Below are 20,624 nucleotides of genomic sequence, written 5' to 3'. Positions count from 1 at the left end.
GCCATTAAATAATGAAACAGACATTACGGTTGACTCGAATACTAACGACCGACATATTATTGACTACTCCGGCTACGCAAATTTAGGTATTAGACTGCCCACCAGTGATATGTCTAATTCTAGATCCGAGTCCATTTTTGTGTCTGACGTCATGTCTGACGACGTGGCGGGGGCGGAACAGTTGCACATCACTAGTATTGCTGGTATGTTCGATGCTATTACGAATCAAATGACACAACATAAAGAGGACATTGGCGCACATATCGACCAACAGATGACGTCTATATGCGCCACTTTGAAAACAGTTCGTGACGAGATGAAAACAAGACATGATGAAATTACATCAGATTTAGCTGCACTTAAATCGTCAAACGACAGTTTGTGTAGCCGTGTTGAGGAGATAAATAATAGATTGACTGTACAGGTATCCGACCTCAACGCGAAATTTTCAGAGCTTACATCACAACAAGAAAACTCAAATAATTATGTGACAGATATCCAAGCACAGCTAAACAAGCTCAGCAAAACATGCGAGTCTGTAGTTACTCAGATTAAACCTTACCCGGCAGTGCGTGATGATATAAAAACGCGTATTGCCGATATCGAAAACAAGGTTGACAACTGGCAAACAGCTTTCTGATAAAGTAAGACTACGCACTGACAACCATTTCTCATGCATCAGTAAAGAATTTCACAGTTGGATAGAGCAAAAAGAAATATTTTGACCAGTGCTTACAAGAAAAATTGCCTGCTGTTTTCCACGACAATGTCGCGGAATTTATAAGCAACAACAAACACGTTATCAGTCAAGCAGCACAATCTGCCGCTGCGCAATCGAAACAATTTGACAATTACGAACAACCAGAGTGCAATGACGGTAATAACAACCAAAACACACAGTTTGGCAATGAATACAAGTACATTTATGACGCATACACACCGCACACTACGTAGTTCTAACAACAACAGTACCCACCTCGACATGACACTGCATTGCAGTCGTGATAATTATCAACAACATTTTCCTTTCCTTTCGCCACTTGAACCTTATAGTAATCGTTCTGAAACTAAACATTACTATAACGTCAAGGAAGAGGAGCGCCTCATGAACACAGACAATTTCAGCCATTTACACCTGAAAAAAGAACTGTACATCCTGTCATCTTTCTTAAAGCCTTCAAAAATGCATTTCCTCTATACGTAGAGTGAACGTAAGAGGATATCTTATGTTGTCGATAATATCCAAGGCGACGCAGCTGTGTGGGTGTATAATGAAGCCTACAGATGCGCCACATACGAACAATTTGAGAGGGCCTTTTTATCTAAATTTTGGCCACAACCCGTACAGGAAAGACTTCTTAGGCAGATTGTGGATCCTGAACGCATTGAAGGCAAGACTGCCGTTTAATATCAAAGAAAAACTTCTGTACGTTCCAGGCATCGACGCAGAGTATTTTCTCACAGTGCTCAGTTCTATTGATATGCTTTACGAGGACCAGCATTCTGTACGGCAAAACAATTGCTACCATGTTTACACTAGCGCCACGCAATATACACGCAGGCTTGCCAACACAATTCCGGCGCACTGGCTGCTGACGCACAGGCAAGGCAACAGAATCAACCGCTTCGCATGGCAACTGTATATACACGACAGAACCAACATGCTCAACACAGCACAAACAGCAATTACTTCTTATTCTACTGGCGGCATTCCAAATAAGGGACAGCGCCGGCCGCTGTGACAGAGCGGTTCCAGGCACTTCAGTCCGGAACCGCGCTGCTGCTACGGTCGTGCCGGCCGCTTTGGCCGAGCGGTTCTAGGCGCTTCAGTCTGGAACCGCGCTGCTGCTACGGTCGCAGGTTCGAATCCTGCCTCGGTCATGGATGTGTGTGATGTCCTTAGGTTAGTTAGGTTTAAGTAGTTCTAAGTTCTAGGGGACTGATGACCATAAATGTTAAGTCCCATAGTGCTCAGAGCCTTTGAACCATTTGAACCATTTGGTAACAAAAATTTTAAGAGAAACAAAAATAACTATCAGTCCCCACCAAACCAGCAACAGACCTGGAGTAACAACTACGCTTCTCAGTATCATAACACAGCGACGCCACCGCAGCAAAACAATAACATAGGCCAGTGGCAACTGCCGCCGCAGAAAATGCAAACTCAAAACTGGAATTCGTATACGAACCCGCAGGTGAGTCAAAATATGAGAACGCAACGACCGCCACAGTTCGGAGACTGGAATAAACAATAACCAGATGTAAATATTATCGAAGTAACTAGTGATACTCCACTTCCGTCTGTGCCTGCAGCCACTACAAACGTGACGACGTTAAACTAGAAACAGTCACTACTCTGCCCCAGGTCGTGGCTGTGGAAGATTTGGAGGGCGACTTCAATTTAAATTTACTATCTGACACACCCACTTTGCAACAGCGCTATGATCATGTACCTGACACTTGTAAACAGCAACCATTATTTTTCATAAGGTATAATCATGACGAAAACTTGTCTGATGAACTGTTACAAGAGAACACACAATGTCTTTCATCATCTAATGAAATTGTTTTGGCCTCAGGTACTGGTGTTGTGGGTGGTATTCCCACTGCTATTATTATGGACACAGGAGCGGCTGTTAGTGTCTTGTCCTATGATTTTGACAAGAAAATGTGTGAGTTTGAACCCAACAGGAGTATTCTGTCCAGAACTGTAAAATTTTGACTACCGTAGGCGACATGTCTTCTAGGGTTAAGAAACAAGTATTTGTGACAGTCAAGGTAGGCAATGGAATCGTTCAATGGCCATTCCTCGTCGTGCAAAACTTGGTCACTAATTGTATTTTAGGTTTAGACATATTGTGCGAGAAGAGCAGCACAATTGAATTCTCCCAACGTAAATGTATACTTAGAGATAAGGGCCGTGAAATTTCAATTGACCTGGATACCAGAACTCTGGAACACGATAAATATTGTACAGGGTACAAGATACAGTTAATACAGGACACTGATGATGTTGACACACGGACACACGCACCTGATGCTGAGTTTGAGGACTTGAAAACTTTTATAAGTAATAAGTTATCAGAAACCACAGCTGTCACACATGATGAATGTAATGAAAATTATGATGTTTTGTCCAAGTATATACAAGTATTTAGCAGACAACCAGGTGTGATCAACACACATGAAAATAAAATAGAAGTTGAGCCTCACCAGATTTTCTTCCACAAAACCTATAATGTGTCACTATCCCAACAACCTGATCTGTGGCACGAGTTGAAACAAATGTTACAGTGGAAAATCATCGAACCTTCCACGTCACCTTACTGCAGCCCTTTACTTGTTGTAAAAAAACCCATCACCGCATTGGATACTGTACTTGGTGATGAAGTGGTTGAACCAGTTAACCACTTCGTTGATTACCTGCTCATAGCTAGTAAGACTTGGTCTGAACACAATGATACTTTGCCAGAGATTCTGCATAAATTCGCACAAGCTGGAGCTAATCTCAAAAAGTCGAAATTTGCTTTCAGTGAAATTAAGTATCTTGGACTAGCTGCTCATGATGCTCAAGGTATACTACCTGACCCAGGTAAGTTAGACGCAGTGAGGAATATTCCTCGTCCACAGACTAGAAAGAAATTGAAATATTTCTTGGACTTTGTTCTTTTTTTCGACAATTTTTACCACACCAACTTTCAAACAGCAAACATCTATGGAACCTACTCAAAAAAAAAAATCACATAAGGATGTGATATGACTGGCGTCAGAAAGATTTTGATAGTATTAAGCATGCTTTGGTTAAAGCAGATATTTTGGATCAATCTGATTTTAATTTAGATTTTTGTATGACATGTGAGGCCTCATCTTATGGCTTAGGATGTTGTTTGTTTCAAGTTGTAAAGAATGGAAAACAAGAACATGCGAAAATTATTAGTTTTGCAAGCCGCACGCTTTGTGAATGTGAACGCACTTACTCTACCACAGAACTTTAAACACTCTCTATTGTGTGGGCCTTTAAGAAATTCAGTTATTATTTCCATGGTAAGCACAGTAAAATTTATAGTGACCACCAGCCTCTCAGATTTCCGTTAACTTTTAAGTTTGTACATCCCAGATCATCACACTGGGTTTTATCTTTTCAAAGGTGTTCCTGGCCTTTACCTTTGCAAAGCTATTCCTTTGAAATTGTGTATATTAAGGGTAAATACAACATCATTGCCGACGCTTTGTCTCGTCTGCCTCAAGGCTTGAATGAGTAACTCTGACCTGAAGAATGTGAATGATTACCAAATACTTGTTATGCAGGATAAGCTATATCACCAGTATTTATCGACTTATGTAGAAATATGTCAACGTTCCATAAATCTGATCCTCACTGGAATAAGGCAAGAGTTTTACTCACAAATCAACCTAACCGAAATTTGAGACATAATGATGTGCTATTTTATCGCCATCATCCTAAAGCCACTACTTGGAGTGTTTGTATTCCTAAGGATTCTGAACGCAACCTAATTTGGCACACACATTTTGTTTGGGGTCATTATGGTACCAAGAAGTGCCTAGCAAAACTTAGTAACTACTGTTACTTTAGCAATATCAGACGTTAGATACACAGTGTTCTCAAATCATGTGCGATTTGTCAAAAATCTAAAGTGCTGAACTTGTCCACAAAGACTGTTTTGCATTCTGTTCTACCGAGTAAACTTCTAGAAATTGTAAGTTCTGACATAAGTGGTCCACATCCCACAAGCAGTGGTGATGTGAAATATATTCTTGCATTTTACGATGTTAAACTGTATGCTACAAAATCTGATATTGCCACTGCCATCATTCGTCGTTACTCATGTGACTACATTCCTCACGTGGGAAAACCAAAAGCTATTTTATCCGACGATGCAGCATTCTATACTGAGTACAAGTGGAGTAAATTTCTCAAAGACAACAGTATTATGAGTATTTTTATCTCAAGGTATAGTCCCCAGTGCAATCCCACTTACGTGGGTTCCGTGAGATTAACAGGTTTATGAGAACCTACATTTCTACCAAACATACCAATTGGCTAAAATAGTTTACTTTATTTGAAGAGGTACACAACAACATCAGTGTTTATGAAACTGCGTATACTCCTAATGAGCTTATGTTCGATCGCAAAGAAGACAACGATTGGACAACGCCGTTACCAAAACTTTCTTTTCAGCAAACAACACACGACGAAAAAGTAAGGCAAGCCTTTGCGACGCTGTCTGCGGAAGCCAAAATTAGGGTCAAAACATGCGCGCACTGTCAAGAGGAAGCAGGAATTTAAAGATGGTAAGTTAGTGCTTCTGCGTACTCACCATAAGTCGTCTGCTCTTCAGCGGCGGAACGTGAAGTGGCGTCTGCTGTACGACGGTTTGAGGCGTAGCGCAGTATAACGATCCTGCCTTGGAGGCGGTTAAGTGGGAGATGTGTCTCAGCTGGATAGTGACAGATAGTGACGCGAGACTGGATGCGCACGTAGTTTATGTATCAGCCGATAGAGGACAATTTTGGATAGGGGGACTGTGATTTAGTTTCGATTGGGCCCACTAGAGTGCTCTAAAGTAAGTTTTCATAAACTGTTCTAGAATTTTCATTATTATGTCTTTTTGTGTAGGTAAAATGTTATAAATGTGTTTTAGCAGTATGAATGATGCGTGAGTGTGGTTTAAGGTTAATATGAAGATAATTGTTTAACTAGTTATGTAGTAGGATTTAGTGTGGGAACATATCGAAGAAGTATGGATATGGACAAAGGGGATTTTTGTAGAATAGATTTGTAAAGGAAATTTATGGTAAAGGGAAAGTTAATTCAGGTATAAATAACAATAGTAAATAACTTTATGCATAAGCAAAACTTCAGCATATTAGATAATTACGTCGGTAAAAAGTGCAGCCGTTAGGTTTACTATTTTGCGATTGGTTATTGATGAAAAGCGCGAACTGACGCGAGAAAGTGTTGTTCTGCTATTGGCTGTTGAGTAAACTGACCAATGGTAAAGCAATATTCTTCGCACGCCTTTCTCTGCTGGTAGAGAAGACTTAGAGCATTCTAGAAAAAGAGTCGGAGCCTAGCCATGAAACAGTTCGGACATGTGTAGCAGTAGTTCCGATGGAAATGAGAAGTTGCCGGATCTAGCAGTGTTTCATACATCAAAAGTATGGTAAAGTGACGGCATAATTATTCCGATCGGCGTGTAGAAATTTCGGAATTTTTAAGTGAATTTTGTGACGAGAAAAGACATACTCGTATATTCCGCGTGGCGTATTGAGCAGGTCGGTGGCTAAAAACTGTGACTGCATTTGGTGCCAACAGACTTAATATTTGGCGTGCATTCTCAATCAAAAACAATCAGTATTTTTGTAGCTATTACGTTTTCGGGAAATGCAACACCATAAACTTGCTAACGTGAGTGAAAGGGATTGTGAGTGACTGTGTTAAAACTAGCATGGGCTTGGCAGTGATACTTGTTCATCTAAGTTTCAGGATATATTAATTGAGGACAAAATTTCCAACCTTTCATTTACTGTGAAAACTTTCTCCCTAAACGTAGATTAGTGACTTTAATTGCAGCCTGGTTCACGTCGAAGTACGGTAGGTTTCGCTGGGCTTGCCTACTGATGATATGCTGAGACAATGTTCACAGGTAGGTGCAGGTTCGTCGTAAAAGGGACAGAAGGAACCGCGCCGCCGCAGGTTCTTATCTTATTGTCAGCATTCCGCATCCTGGTGCATATCTGCTGCAGCATCTTAAAACAAACACAATTATTGTACTGTATGTTCACCATGATATTAGAGTATACCATGCTCAACAGTAAACACATCTATGGATCATGCTTAAGCTATACATAACTATTGAATACATGTTCCCCACAGTACTTCTAAAGAGAAGCTACATAGTAAAAGAGTTTTATTTCAGCTGTTCTTGTCAGCAGCAGAAGGAGAAAGAAGAGATTCGTCTTCGCAGAATACTTACAGCAGCCACTTAAAATATTGAAGAAAATTTTATATTAACTTCTATAAGTGTGTGAAGAAGATATTCTCAGCCTACGAGATTGACTATCTGCACCGTCAGTCTTCGACTGCTAAGTGATTCACGTGAATAAAGAAAACGCGTTCTACGGATCGGAGCATGGAATGTCAGAACCCTTAATCGGGCAGGTGGGTTAGAATATTTAAAAAAGGAAGTGGATAGGTCAAAGTTAGATAAACATGGACGATAAATAGTTCGGACAAGAAGAGAATAGAAGCTTTCGAAATGTAGTGCTTCAGAAGAATGGTGAAGATTAGATGGGTAGATCACATAACTAATGAGGAGGTATTGAATAGAGTTGGGGAGAAGAGGAGTTTGTGGCACAACTTGACTAGAAGAAGGGATCGGTTGGAAGGACGTGTTCTGAGACATCAAGGGACCACCAATTTAGTATTGGAGGGCAGCGTGGAGGGTAAAAATCGTAGAGGGAGACCAATAGATGAATACACTAAGCAGATTCAGAAGGATGTAGGCTGCAGTACGTACTGGGAGATGAAGCAGCTTACACAGGATAGAGTAGTATGGAGAGCTGCATCAAACCAGTCTCAGGAATGAAGACCACAACAACAACAACAACAACAACTTACACCCTTACACATTCACCTTAAAACTGATTGGACACGCATCTCACCATTTAACACACACACTTACGAATAGCTAAGGCCACACTTACACTCGTGTCGAGAGTATTTTTTATGTTTAATGTTAGTTCATTGCTTTTGATATCTGCAGTTGTGCGCTTGGTCTTACTGCTGATGTGGGATGTCACATCTCATCTTCCTCCATTACAGGTGTGGTGTGCGTACTGTAAGACGTTTGGTACACACACCATCAGATTATTTGACTTGTCGCTCTAACGAAGTCTCGTGGTCTTATTGTGGCGTGTTTATCTTCTGCCGTTAGGTCAGACGATAGAAATGCCACTTGCACACTTAGAGTAGCAGATTGACGGTGACCAACTTTAAACAGAACTTGATTAATTTTCACACACATTTATTAAAATAATAAAAAGCATAGAAATTACTTAACTTGATTCTGGATGCTGTTTACAATTGACAATCTGAAGTTCCTTTGGTGTTGGTACGTTAATCTTATTCTCACATATATCTCTGATACTTGACAAAAGTGTCTATACATTTATCTTCATGGCTATGTACAGAAATAAGGTAATCTTATTAGGCGCAGACTGAAACTTAACTATAGACTGGTGCAGACTAATGCAGACTGGTGCAGACAAATGCAGACTGACTAATCGGAGGTCTGTACACTTGTTATAATACCCCGGGCGTTCAGGTATCACTGCGCGAGTGTGATCCACGAGGAGAAAAGGTTCTACGTTAGCAGCAATCTCATTGGCTGTGCTACATATTAATATGCGGATCGGCGGAAGCAGAATTTGGTCCGTCTCTAAGACAGCGCCATCTCGTAATGCGGAGACAGACGAGCGCTGCGCCTGCGCTGTTGTGCTTAGCGGGGCGCGCTCTGGTGGGAAAGTTGTGTACGCGCTGACTACGCGGAACTATGTACACAACATCAGGTGACATCATTTTCAAAAGGCAAAACATGGGTCTAAACTTGTAATGATTGTAAATACTGTAAATATTGTAAACTTATGTAAAGCTGTATGAAAAATATTTCTATGTGACCACACTTGTGTGGAGACAAGAAAAATATGTTTCTATGTTTATGTAAAGCCAATATGTAATATGTTTTCATGTATTTGAACCTGTTTAAAAAGCTATATGTAACATGTTTCTATGTATTTATCTGTATTTAGGTATGGCTAAATGATAAATGCTCGCTTGTGTATGTTATCTGTACTTGTAACATGTGCCCATATATGAAAAACTATGAGACTTGCATAGCCTGAAACTATTTGTGGACGTTTACTATACCTCGCTGAACTTGTAACTACTAGGAAATTGGTGTGCAAACCGCATAATTGAGAAAGACTGTTCATGATACATTGTTATTTGTTTAGGCGTGATGAACTATTTATGTTTGAAATTTGATTACAAACTGTTAATGTACGGTCGTGTTGCGGATTGTTTGAGTAAAGACATGTCAACGGACATTTGTTCTACGTTTATGTACTGTATGTTTTATTTTGTAGCTTTACTCATTGTAAGATTGTCGGGTGACTTGGCCCATGGCGAAAGATTCCTTACTTCTAAGCAAAAAGTCACCCAGCTCGATCCACCGTCGTTTTTGGGTGCTGTCTTATTGCGAAGTCCGATTTTCATCGAAACACAGAGAGAAGAAACACTGTTAAAAATACGCGAACGGACCTTAACAAAAGAAAAGTCATGCTCAAGCGACGTGAGTTTGTATGATATTTAATATTCATTACTATGATTCATTGTATTGATTTGATCGAGGAACGAAAGAGCTAAAATTAAATCTGCTTGGAACACACTCCGTTACGGACGCCATTTTGAAGGTTACATACGGCGCCACCGCCAATTGGAACTCCATGAAGCTATAGGGACTGACAGGGGAATATTTCACAATGTCCCACAACAAATTCCGCGTTTTTTCAACTGAAATCGACCAAGAAAAAAAAGTCACATTATGTATTGAATGCCTCTAGTAAGTAAGCTATGTTGGAAGGTTTCAAACAAATAGCACACCTTACATTGAATTCCTGAAACAGTTCTTGTTAACTCGATATGTCACACGACACAGTTACATGGAAATGTATGAATTTTATTGATAGGCAAGGCGAAGAGCATAAACAAACCGATATTTCGTGAAAATAAATCACTAACACTAATAATTTCACGCAAGTAATTTCCCTAACCCAAGCTACGAGATGCAGTTCTGAGGGAAAGGGGAATTTTATGATGGCACGCCGTCTCACACGGCTGAAACTCTCGCCGTGGAACACCTAGAAGACACAATGAGATGCTGCAGCCACGACGTCGACCGCCGACAAAAGCAGCCCTTTTCCATGATTTTAGCAATGACTCGTCTGAAAGCCTTTCTACGTGAATGCGGCCAGAGATGGCAGATAAACGTCTGGAGAAACGCAACTCAAAACACTGGTGACTCACTGTAGCCACCTGCCTTAAAACTTGCATGAAAGAAAAAGCTGTTAATCTCAGTATTACGCAGCAGAAGTTGACCTCTGCCCTACGAAAGAAATGACGCCTGTGACAGGTTACAAAAACTCTAGTGGGTGCAGATATATCAAGTACGAACGCCCTGATTGGCCAGAAAGAAAACGCATGGCCACCAGCTTAGATATAGGAAAATTGCAGGCAGAGTAACTGGCTTCTTCTCTTGTAGAAAATCGTCGAGTGTTTGACCAAGGCCACTCACGCCAGACGGTTGCGGACGATTTGAGGGCAACGACGTATGCACTATTCCAGCCAAATAGCGCGTGCCATGCCAATTAACTTAGCTAGGGAATAAATAGGAGTCTCAGCTTCACCGAAGACATAGGAAATGTACCAGACTGACGTTTAACAGCCGACAGAGATTCAGAACAGATTCTCAGATTCACAGCTCATGCTGACAGCCGCTACTACCGCCACCAACGCCAGGTAATCACATGCCCCTGTGCTACGACAGCAAGTGATATTCAATTGACCCTCAGAACTGCGGTCGTCTCCGTCTCTTCTAACTTTCAGCCATGACCTGTAGTTAAACATATTCACGATTGTTGGGCTTGATTGAAGCAGAAACGCGAGATATCCGATCTAACGAAAAGAACTGATCAGATACTGTGGAGCTATGAATTGTTTTAATTGTGTACTTCTTTTTGATTGCTGTATACCGACTACCATTCAATTTTGGGTATTTTCATTGTGTATTTTAGCGAAATTGATATCTCTGGCTCCAGTTGTATTGCATTTTTATATTTATCGACCCCAGATGTGATCATCAAACATCTTGGTATTAAAGAACCTTATGACAGGAAATGATTAGATTAGGAAATGAGACACTTAAAGTAGTAAAGCAGTTTTGCTATTTGGGGAGCAAAATAACCGATGATGGTCGAAGTAGAGAGGATATAAAATGTAGACTGGCAATGGCAAGGAAAGCGTTTCTGAAGAAGAGAAATTTGTTAACATCGAGTATAGATTTAAGTGTCAGGAAGTCATTTCTGAAAGTATTTGTATGGAGTGTAGCCATGTATGGAAGTGAAACATGGACGGTAAATAGTTTGGACAAGAAGAGAATAGAAGCTTTCGAAATGTGGTGCTACAGAAGAATGCTGAAGATTAGATGGGTAGATCACATAACTAATGAGGAGGTACTGAATAGGATTGGGGAGAAGAGGAGTTTGTGGCACAACTTGACCAGAAGAAGGGATCGGTTGGTAGGACATGTTCTGAGGCATCAAGGGATCACCAATTTAGTGTTGGAGGGCATCGTGGAGGGTAAAAATCGTAGGGGGAGACCAAGAGATGAATACACTAAGCAGATTCAGAAGGATGTAGGTTGCAGTAGGTACTGGGAGATGAAGAAGCTTGCACAGGATAGAGTAGCATGGAGAGCTGCATCAAACCAGTCTCAGGACTGAAGACCACAACAACAACAACAACATGACAGGAATTTCACTTCACAGTTATGAACACCCAGTATCAATATTTTACCATCCTGTGCGTAATTTTACAAACATTTCTATGCCATGAAGTCACACTTGGAGTAAAAATAAACCTCAATAAAAAATCTAAGATTTTCAATTTTTTCCTAACGTATAGTTATGCCTGAACCTGTACACTAATTTCTTTTAGCGATAATGTTTCCTTTACAACGAGTGTAGTGGAACCAACATTGAGATCATTGTCTGATCACATCACTGTCCACACTGCTGCACTCTTCTGAACTCTGCATGAATAAGATGTTTTCTTCTTACCTTGCTGGCCTTACTTTCAACGCCAGTTTCCTAAAACACTCTCAGAGCGTTCCTGCGCAACACATGTTACAAGATCACAGGCACAGGCATCAACAAGCCAGAAATATAACGTTTGTTGTCCAAAGTACTGTTTATGCGAATGGCATTCCATACTAACAAGTTAGTTGCAGTATTGACAGTCCGTGGTGCTACAGACGTCGTTGCACTGTCCAAGTCGATGCTTGTCTTGCTGCAAGCAACCCGCTTGTCTGACTAAAGGTATGTGACATAGTTGTACGAGCCCGCATGTATGAGCAAACCACACACAGTTACAAGTTTTGTTATGAGCAGATGAAACTACGATCGTCCAGCCATAACTGTGGATTCTTTGATTGCTCTGAGAGATGTCTTATTTGAAATATAAGATATAAAATGTTAGTTCATTTTATTATATTAACAAACTCTTCTCTTGAAGTACACTGTGTCTTGACTAACAATTAATTCTACTCGATGATGTTCTCTACTTCAGCTGAGGTCAGGAGCAGAGGCAGAGTGTTTCTATGGTCGGCTCTATATTGAGCTCCACGTGAGGTCACTGTTGTGCTTAAAGACAGGTCGTGTCTGCTTCAGACTCTCCCATTCGTCACTGTGGATTGCAGCGATAGATCGCTAATGACTGTGTTATCGACGTGCGTTGACAGTTTTGATGTGGTACTGCAGTCGCTGGATAATACCACAAGTTTCTCTTTACCCAAAGTATAACACAAACAATAGAAACCTATTACATGAGCTGACTCACATACAGAATGCAGAAGGTGTTGCTCCTACATGTACCAGTTTTGTGTGGTTGCCCAGAAATGCTAATCATTTGCATGTCCAAGAATGTAGTATATGTACACATCATGTAAATTTGACATATGTTGCATTCCACTTTCATTATGTTGCAAATTGTAATTGTCAGCAGTATAGGTTTTTAAAGCCATATGTCGATGAATATGGTGGTGTACACGATTAAATAGCTGTGGACTGCCAGTGACTAAAAAGGAAGATTATGGGTTAATAGTCTGCCAAAGACAAAATCACTAGAGATAGAGCACGAATTCCGATTTTTAAATGCTTCAATCCGGCACTTGCGCCGGCCTGGGTGGCCGAGCGGTTCTAGGCGCTACAGTCTGGAACCGCGCGACCGCTACTGTCGCAGTTTCGAATCCTGCCTCGTGCACGGATGTGTGTGATGTCCTTAGGTTAGTTAGGTTTAAGTAGTTCTGCGTTCTAGGGGACTGATGACCACTGCAGTTAAGTCCCATAGTGCTCAGAGCCATTTTTGAACCAGCACTTGCCGTAAGTCATTTAGAGAAAGCATGGAAAACCTAAATCTCAAACAGAAAATCCACACTCTCAAATGTGAGTCAAGTATGTGACACCTTGCTCAGTAAAGGTGAATGAATAGCTGCTTCTGACAAATGAGACGGTGGATGGGTACATGAGAAGTAAAATACACTCCTGGAAATTGAAATAAGAACACCGTGAATTCATTGTCCCAGGAAGGGGAAATTTTATTGACACATTCCTGGGGTCAGATACATCACATGATCACACTGACAGAACCACAGGCACATAGACACAGGCAACAGAGCATGCACAATGTCGGCACTAGTACAGTGTATATCCACCTTTCGCAGCAATGCAGGCTGCTATTCTCCCATGGAGACGATCGTAGAGATGCTGGATGTAGTCCTGTGGAACGGCTTGCCATGCCATTTCCACCTGGCGCCTCAGTTGGACCAGCGTTCGTGCTGGACGTGCAGACCGCGTGAGACGACGCTTCATCCAGTCCCAAACATGCTCAATGGGGGACAGATCCGGAGATCTTGCTGGCCAGGGTAGTTGACTTACACCTTCTAGAGCACGTTGGGTGGCACGGGATACATGCGGACGTGCATTGTCCTGTTGGAACAGCAAGTTCCCTTGCCGGTCTAGGAATGGTAGAACGATGGGTTCGATGACGGTTTGGATGTACCGTGCACTATTCAGTGTCCCCTCGACGATCACCAGTGGTGTACGGCCAGTGTAGGAGATCGCTCCCCACACCATGATGCCGGGTGTTGGCCCTGTGTGCCTCGGTCGTATGCAGTCCTGATTGTGGCGCTCACCTGCACGGCGCCAAACACGCATACGACCATCATTGGCACCAAGGCAGAAGTGACTCTCATCGCTGAAGACGACACGTCTCCATTCGTCCCTCCATTCACGCCTGTCGCGACACCACTGGAGGCGGGCTGCACGATGTTGGGGCGTGAGCGGAAGACGGCCTAACGGTGTGCGGGACCGTAGCCCAGCTTCATGGAGACGGTTGCGAATGGTCCTCGCCGATACCCAAGGAGCAACAGTGTCCCTAATTTGCTGGGAAGTGGCGGTGCGGTCCCCTACGGCACTACGTAGGATCCTACGGTCTTGGCGTGCATCCGTGCGTCGCTGCGGTCCGGTCCCAGGTCGACGGGCACGTGCACCTTCCGCTGACCACTGGCGACAACATCGATGTACTGTGGAGACCTCACGCCCCACGTGTTGAGCAATTCGGCGGTACGTCCACCCGGCCTCCCGCAAGCCCACTATACGCCCTCGCTCGAAGTCCGTCAACTGCACATACGGTTCACGTCCACGCTGTCGCGGCATGCTACCAGTATTAAAGTCTGCGATGGAGCTCCGTATGCCACGGCAAACTGGCTGACACTGACGGCGGCGGTGCACAAATGCTGCGCAGCTAGCGCCATTCGACGGCCAACACCGCGGTTCTTGGTGTGTCCGCTGTGCCGTGCGTGTGATCATTGCTTGTACAGCCCTCTCGCAGTGTCCGGAGCAAGTATGGTGGGTCTGACACACCGGTGTCAATGTGTTCTTTTTTCCATTTCCAGGAGTGTAATACGCAAGAGTTGGTGTGAGTTTTATGGTGTCAAGATGCCTACTAAAATATGGGAATTGTCTTTTATTTAAAAGAAGTACATTAAAGCACAAGGCTATAAGCAATGACCGCCACTTTTTTTTAATTAGCAACCAACTTACGTTGCCAACAATGCTTCCCATCTTTTGCGTTGCATTAACAAGCATGTATTCCTTTTGTTTTCTACGGTTTTTTTCTTTACATCTCAGCACACTTCCTTAAACAAAAGAATCTGTTACCATCTCACAGAACATTTGTAACTATGTCTCTGAAAATATATCTATTAAACAAACAAAAGGTTTCATTTCAATTAAACATTAACTTTTCTTTCAGTCTTTTAAAAGCAACACTTTGAAGAGGTTTAGTTAGATGTCAACAAGTTGTTCTTGAGTTTGGCAATATTGTATGTTGAACTAGCCATGATTTAATTCATCACTGATGAAATGATACATCACTTCAACAAGCTTGCTTTTTCTTGACATTCGGCTTGATTTTGTCATAGCTGTTCTACTTTAGTTACCCACACAAAGTGTCAAATTCACATTTTTATTCAGCAGTTCTTCTACGAAAGTCTTTAAAACGTTCATCTCGTGACAACACTGTGCTGCAAAAAAAAAAAAAAAAAAAAAAAAAAAAAAAAAAAAAAAAAAAAAGGGTTCAAATGGTTCTGAGCACTATGGGACTTAACATCTGTGGTCATCAGTCCCCTAGAACTTAGAACTACTTAAACCTAACTAACCTAAGGACATCACACACATCCATGCCCGAGGCAGGATTCGAATCTGCGACCGTATCAGTCGCGCGGTTCCGGACTGCGCGCCTAGAACCGCTAGACCACCGCGGCCGGCACACTGTGCTGCAGATATGTGTCTTGCTCCAGTAGTAGATGGTGCAACCACACATTGTTTCTTGCATCACCAAATGATTGCAGCATTATGTAATATCCTGTCACATTTTTTCTAACTTTCTTGTTGCCTGGGAAACCTCCATCACAGTAAGCCACAGTATCTTGTTCTTTTCTGATGAGTATCATATTCCACTGCCTTTGACCGACTGCAAGTATCTCTTCAGATTTTAGGTACCTGTGTGATTTGGATTGCTCATTAATCTCCTTCGTAGTTCACTGCATATTCCAAGTCCAGTCTTGTCCTACAATGAAGTACAATAAACTACCTATCTCTTCACTATACGGAAAGTCTGACTATGGTGCACAGATTTCTTCAGTTTATCCCGGTGGTGAAATAGGAGTCATTAAAGTTTTTAATTTTTCCATTCTGTATCGTTTCACCACTCCTTTAGCATACATTTTTTCTTCTTTCATTCATTTGATTTCAAGTCCAAGCTACATTGTTGGTCCTTCATCAACTGTAATGTGAAAATTTTTCTTCAGCTTTTGCAGAAGATTTTTCGTTCGACAGATGTTTTCCCAAAACGGAATTCTCTCATCAACATGTAGACTAAGAAATATTTTCTTCTCAGTATCCAGTTTGTAAACATACTGGTCAGATTTCAGTTGAATAAGTTTTTCATTCTTTAAAAAGCGCGTTCAGATTCTTCTTCCATTGAAAAGAAGCTCGTTTCAATTGCTTTTTGAACAGGAAAATTTTCCTGGGATTTTCATACCAGTAGCCCTCTGGAATTTCCATGACAAATTGTTCTTTCAGGTCACCAACAAGAAAGGCCATTAGATGTCATAATTATCAAATCTTCTTTTGCAACAAGTGCAAATAGGAATCTCAGGGAACCAGTTTGTAAAACAGCACTAAAAAAATCCTTAAAATCCACTTTTGTTTGATTCTGTTGACATCCCATTGCAACTAGACTAGCTTTGTAATTTTCGTTATTCTTTATCTCTAAAATCCACTGTTCTGTAATAGTGAACATATATAATATGGGAGTAGTAGGGCAAACTTGGCGTCATCCCTCTCTGCTCTGTTGCCAAATTTATTGAACATGGCGTATCCAATATGGTGGCCATAGATGTAGCAACATCACACTGTCATTGTGGCAGGAAATTCAAATTTTGGCGGGAAAGTAGGTCAACTGGGCTACCTCTACTAACCCAACTCCACTCACCGCTACTCTTCTAAATGACTAGAAATTAGAAAATGTTGAGCAAATTAAAATTTATTGTCAGGAATATAAAATTTTATGTGTTCACCTTGAGGTCCATAGACCAACTGGCCTAGTCCACAACATCACCACCTTGAAGTGTCAGCAGCAGCAGTTGAGATCCAGCACAGCCCTGCAGAACAGGAAGAAGTGGAAAAGTAAGTACTGCATATTACAACCTAGTCTGTAGCAAGTATTATTATTGGTTGTTTCATGTCTTGATCTGTATTTGACGCTTCCTCTTCCCTGTTTAGCAGTTGTCTTTGACCCAAGGTCTGCAGAGGCAAGAACCAACATGCCAAACTCTGCATCGGGCTTGCTCCAACCTCAGCTGCCATCATGTTGAGACCTGCACCAACCTCTGGACCTGCAGCAACAGCTATCTCCAGTGTGTCCAAACCTGTAGTGGCCAAGTGGGATCCTGTAGCACACATTGCCCACATACTGGAGCAGGACAAGAAACTGTTATTGTCTACTCCCTCTCATCGATTTGGGTGATGAGGACTCCCAGCCTGCTCCTGACGCCTCAAATGCTGCTGGTGGTCCCCAACCCCCAGAACATCCCTATGGTTACGCAGAGGCGGAGTGCAGATTCTGTGGGTAAGAAGGTTCCACACATAGACGACTTGCTGGAGCAAGATGAAGAGCTGTTATTGTCTGTCCCACTCATCAATTTGTGTAATAAGGACACGCAATCTGTTCCCAATTACCTTAAGTGTTGCTGTTGGTGATAAACAACAATATGGAGGACAGTACTGGTCACTGACACACAACCTGTCCCAGCAGAACATCCTCGTGCTAGCATTCGGACAGACTGCAGATGCTGTGGATAAGAATGTATCAAGTGTGCCCATGCTTTTCAGTTCTACATACATTTTAACTCCTAATGGAAGAAAGTGTAAATATGGGTATAGAAGCTCATCATGACTGTGGCTTGCATGTGAGGTTAGAAATTGGCAATGCAGTGAAGGGTGTAAAAGTGCCTATTTCTAAGTATGACTGGGATGAAATATGTCGTACACAGTACTACATCAATCAGCAGATGACCACAGAGTATTACCCAACTCGTACCCCACCAGAAATTCGCCTTATGGGTGCGACATTATCTATTACAAAAATCTATGATGATTCTGCACTATTGGATGACAAGTGTGTTTATCTTTGTCACATGTCAGTTATGAACTTACATGATGTGGATATTTTGCTATGCCTAGCAGTGGAGAGACTAAGTCAGTGGTTGCCAAGCATATACTCCACATACAATGACGTTGGAAAATCTATACGTGTGCATGTGTACATGTTGATGATTTGCACCAGTAACTTTGTTTCTGCATGAACGCAGAGCTAAAAGACAAACATGTTAAATGTACTAGTGACAAACCAGAGTACTGGAAGATACCTATTGGTTTAAAGTAGATACATGCAAAATTTATTGCATATAAAAAAGCTTCATTTGGGAAGTATTGTACAGGTGCAACGAAGATAACGAGTTTGACGATTTTTTTCAAATACTACATCCGATGTACGATATTTAAATAAACAATGTATATACAGAACCTCAAACTGTGTTTGTGTTTTATTTCATACCTCTTTCATTACAGTCCAAGTGCTATACTTACTAATATCATTATTTTCAATGCTATGGTTATAATAATGCAGCAGCGGCAATTGCCTCAAACACCTCCTCACAATTATCGTCGATATACAAATGTATAGCTGAATTCTTTACGTAGCTAGCATAGCTCAGCTTGTTAAGTGACAGAGCTATACACGACTATCCTTACAAGTGTATGAGTATGTGTATGTCTTTCTATATATGCTCACAACTTGCCATTACCTGACATAGTAGGTATCATGGCAGGTTTGGCGAAACATCCTCATCACAAAGACTTTGTTGTACGTGACTGGACCCGGGTAGAAGTAAAAGATGACCAGGAGGAGAAGAAGAAGAAAGGAATACTTCTTCCTGATAATATACGAGCAGTTATTGTAGGTCCATTCAACTGTGGCACAACCAGTGTTCTCATGACACTACTAACACAAATAGATGGAGTCCGATTTAAGCATGGTTGTATATTTTCAACTACACTGTTTTAACCCAAGTATCAGCAATTACAGGAGATACTGCGCGATGCGCGATGTAAAAGGCGTTACATACAAGACATTCAGTGAAAGCAGTGATATCCCCGCACCTGAAAAATAAAGCCAAACGCTTTGTTCAAATTTGACGATGTATCTGTGGTAAACCAAGACCAAATTCCAAAATATTTCTGTTTCGGTCGTCATATGTTGATGTACACTCCTGGAAATTGAAATAAGAACACCGTGAATTCATTGTCCCAGGAAGGGGAAACTTTATTGACACATTCCTGGGGTCAGATACATCACATGATCACACTGACAGAACCACAGGCACATAGACACAGGCAACAGAGCATGCACAATGTCGGCACTAGTACAGTGTATATCCACCTTTCGCAGCAATGCAGGCTGCTATTCTCCCATGGAGACGATCGTAGAGATGCTGGATGTAGTCCTGTGGAACGGCTTGCCATGCCATTTCCACCTGGCGCCTCAGTTGGACCAGCGTTCGTGCTGGACGTGCAGACCGCGTGAGACGACGCTTCATCCAGTCCCAAACATGCCCAATGGGGGACAGATCCGGAGATCTTGCTGGCCAGGGTAGTTGACTTACACCTTCTAGAGCACGTTGGGTGGCACGGGATACATGCGGACGTGCATTGTCCTGTTGGAACAGCAAGTTCCCTTGCCGGTCTAGGAATGGTAGAACGATGGGTTCGATGACGGTTTGGATGTACCGTGCACTATTCAGTGTCCCCTCGACGATCACCAGTGGTGTACGGCCAGTGTAGGAGATCGCTCCCCACACCATGATGCCGGGTGTTGGCCCTGTGTGCCTCGGTCGTATGCAGTCCTGATTGTGGCGCTCACCTGCACGGCGCCAAACACGCATACGACCATCATTGGCACCAAGGCAGAAGCGACTCTCATCGCTGAAGACGACACGTCTCCATTCGTCCCTCCATTCACGCCTGTCGCGACACCACTGGAGGCGGGCTGCACGATGTTGGGGCGTGAGCGGAAGACGGCCTAACGGTGTGCGGGACCGTAGCCCAGCTTCATGGAGACGGTTGCGAATGGTCCTCGCCGATACCCAAGGAGCAACAGTGTCCCTAATTTGCTGGGAAGTGGCGGTGCGGTCCCCTACGGCACTGCGTAGGATCCTACGGTCTTGGCGTGCATCCGTGCGTCGCTGCGGTCCGGTCCCAGGTCGACGGGCACGTGCACCTTCCGCCGACCACTGGCGACAACATCGATGTACTGTGGAGACCTCACGCCCCACGTGTTGAGCAATTCGGCGGTACGTCCACCCGGCCTCCCGCATGCCCACTATACGCCCTCGCTCAAAGTCCGTCAACTGCACATACGGTTCACGTCCACGCTGTCGCGGCATGCTACCAGTGTTAAAGACTGCGATCGAGCTCCGTATGCCACGCCAAACTGGCTGACACTGACGGCGGCGGTGCACAAATGCTGCGCAGCTAGCGCCATTCGACGGCCAACACCGCGGTTCCTGGTGTGTCCGCTGTGCCGTGCGTGTGATCATTGCTTGTACAACCCTCTCGCAGTGTCCGGAGCAAGTATGGTGGGT

The sequence above is a fragment of the Schistocerca nitens genome, chromosome 6, assembly GCF_023898315.1.
Source record: "Schistocerca nitens isolate TAMUIC-IGC-003100 chromosome 6, iqSchNite1.1, whole genome shotgun sequence".
Classification (NCBI taxonomy): Eukaryota; Metazoa; Arthropoda; class Insecta; order Orthoptera; family Acrididae; genus Schistocerca; species Schistocerca nitens.
The sequence above is the reverse complement of the archived record's forward strand: the minus strand, read 5'-3'. Positions refer to the sequence as shown.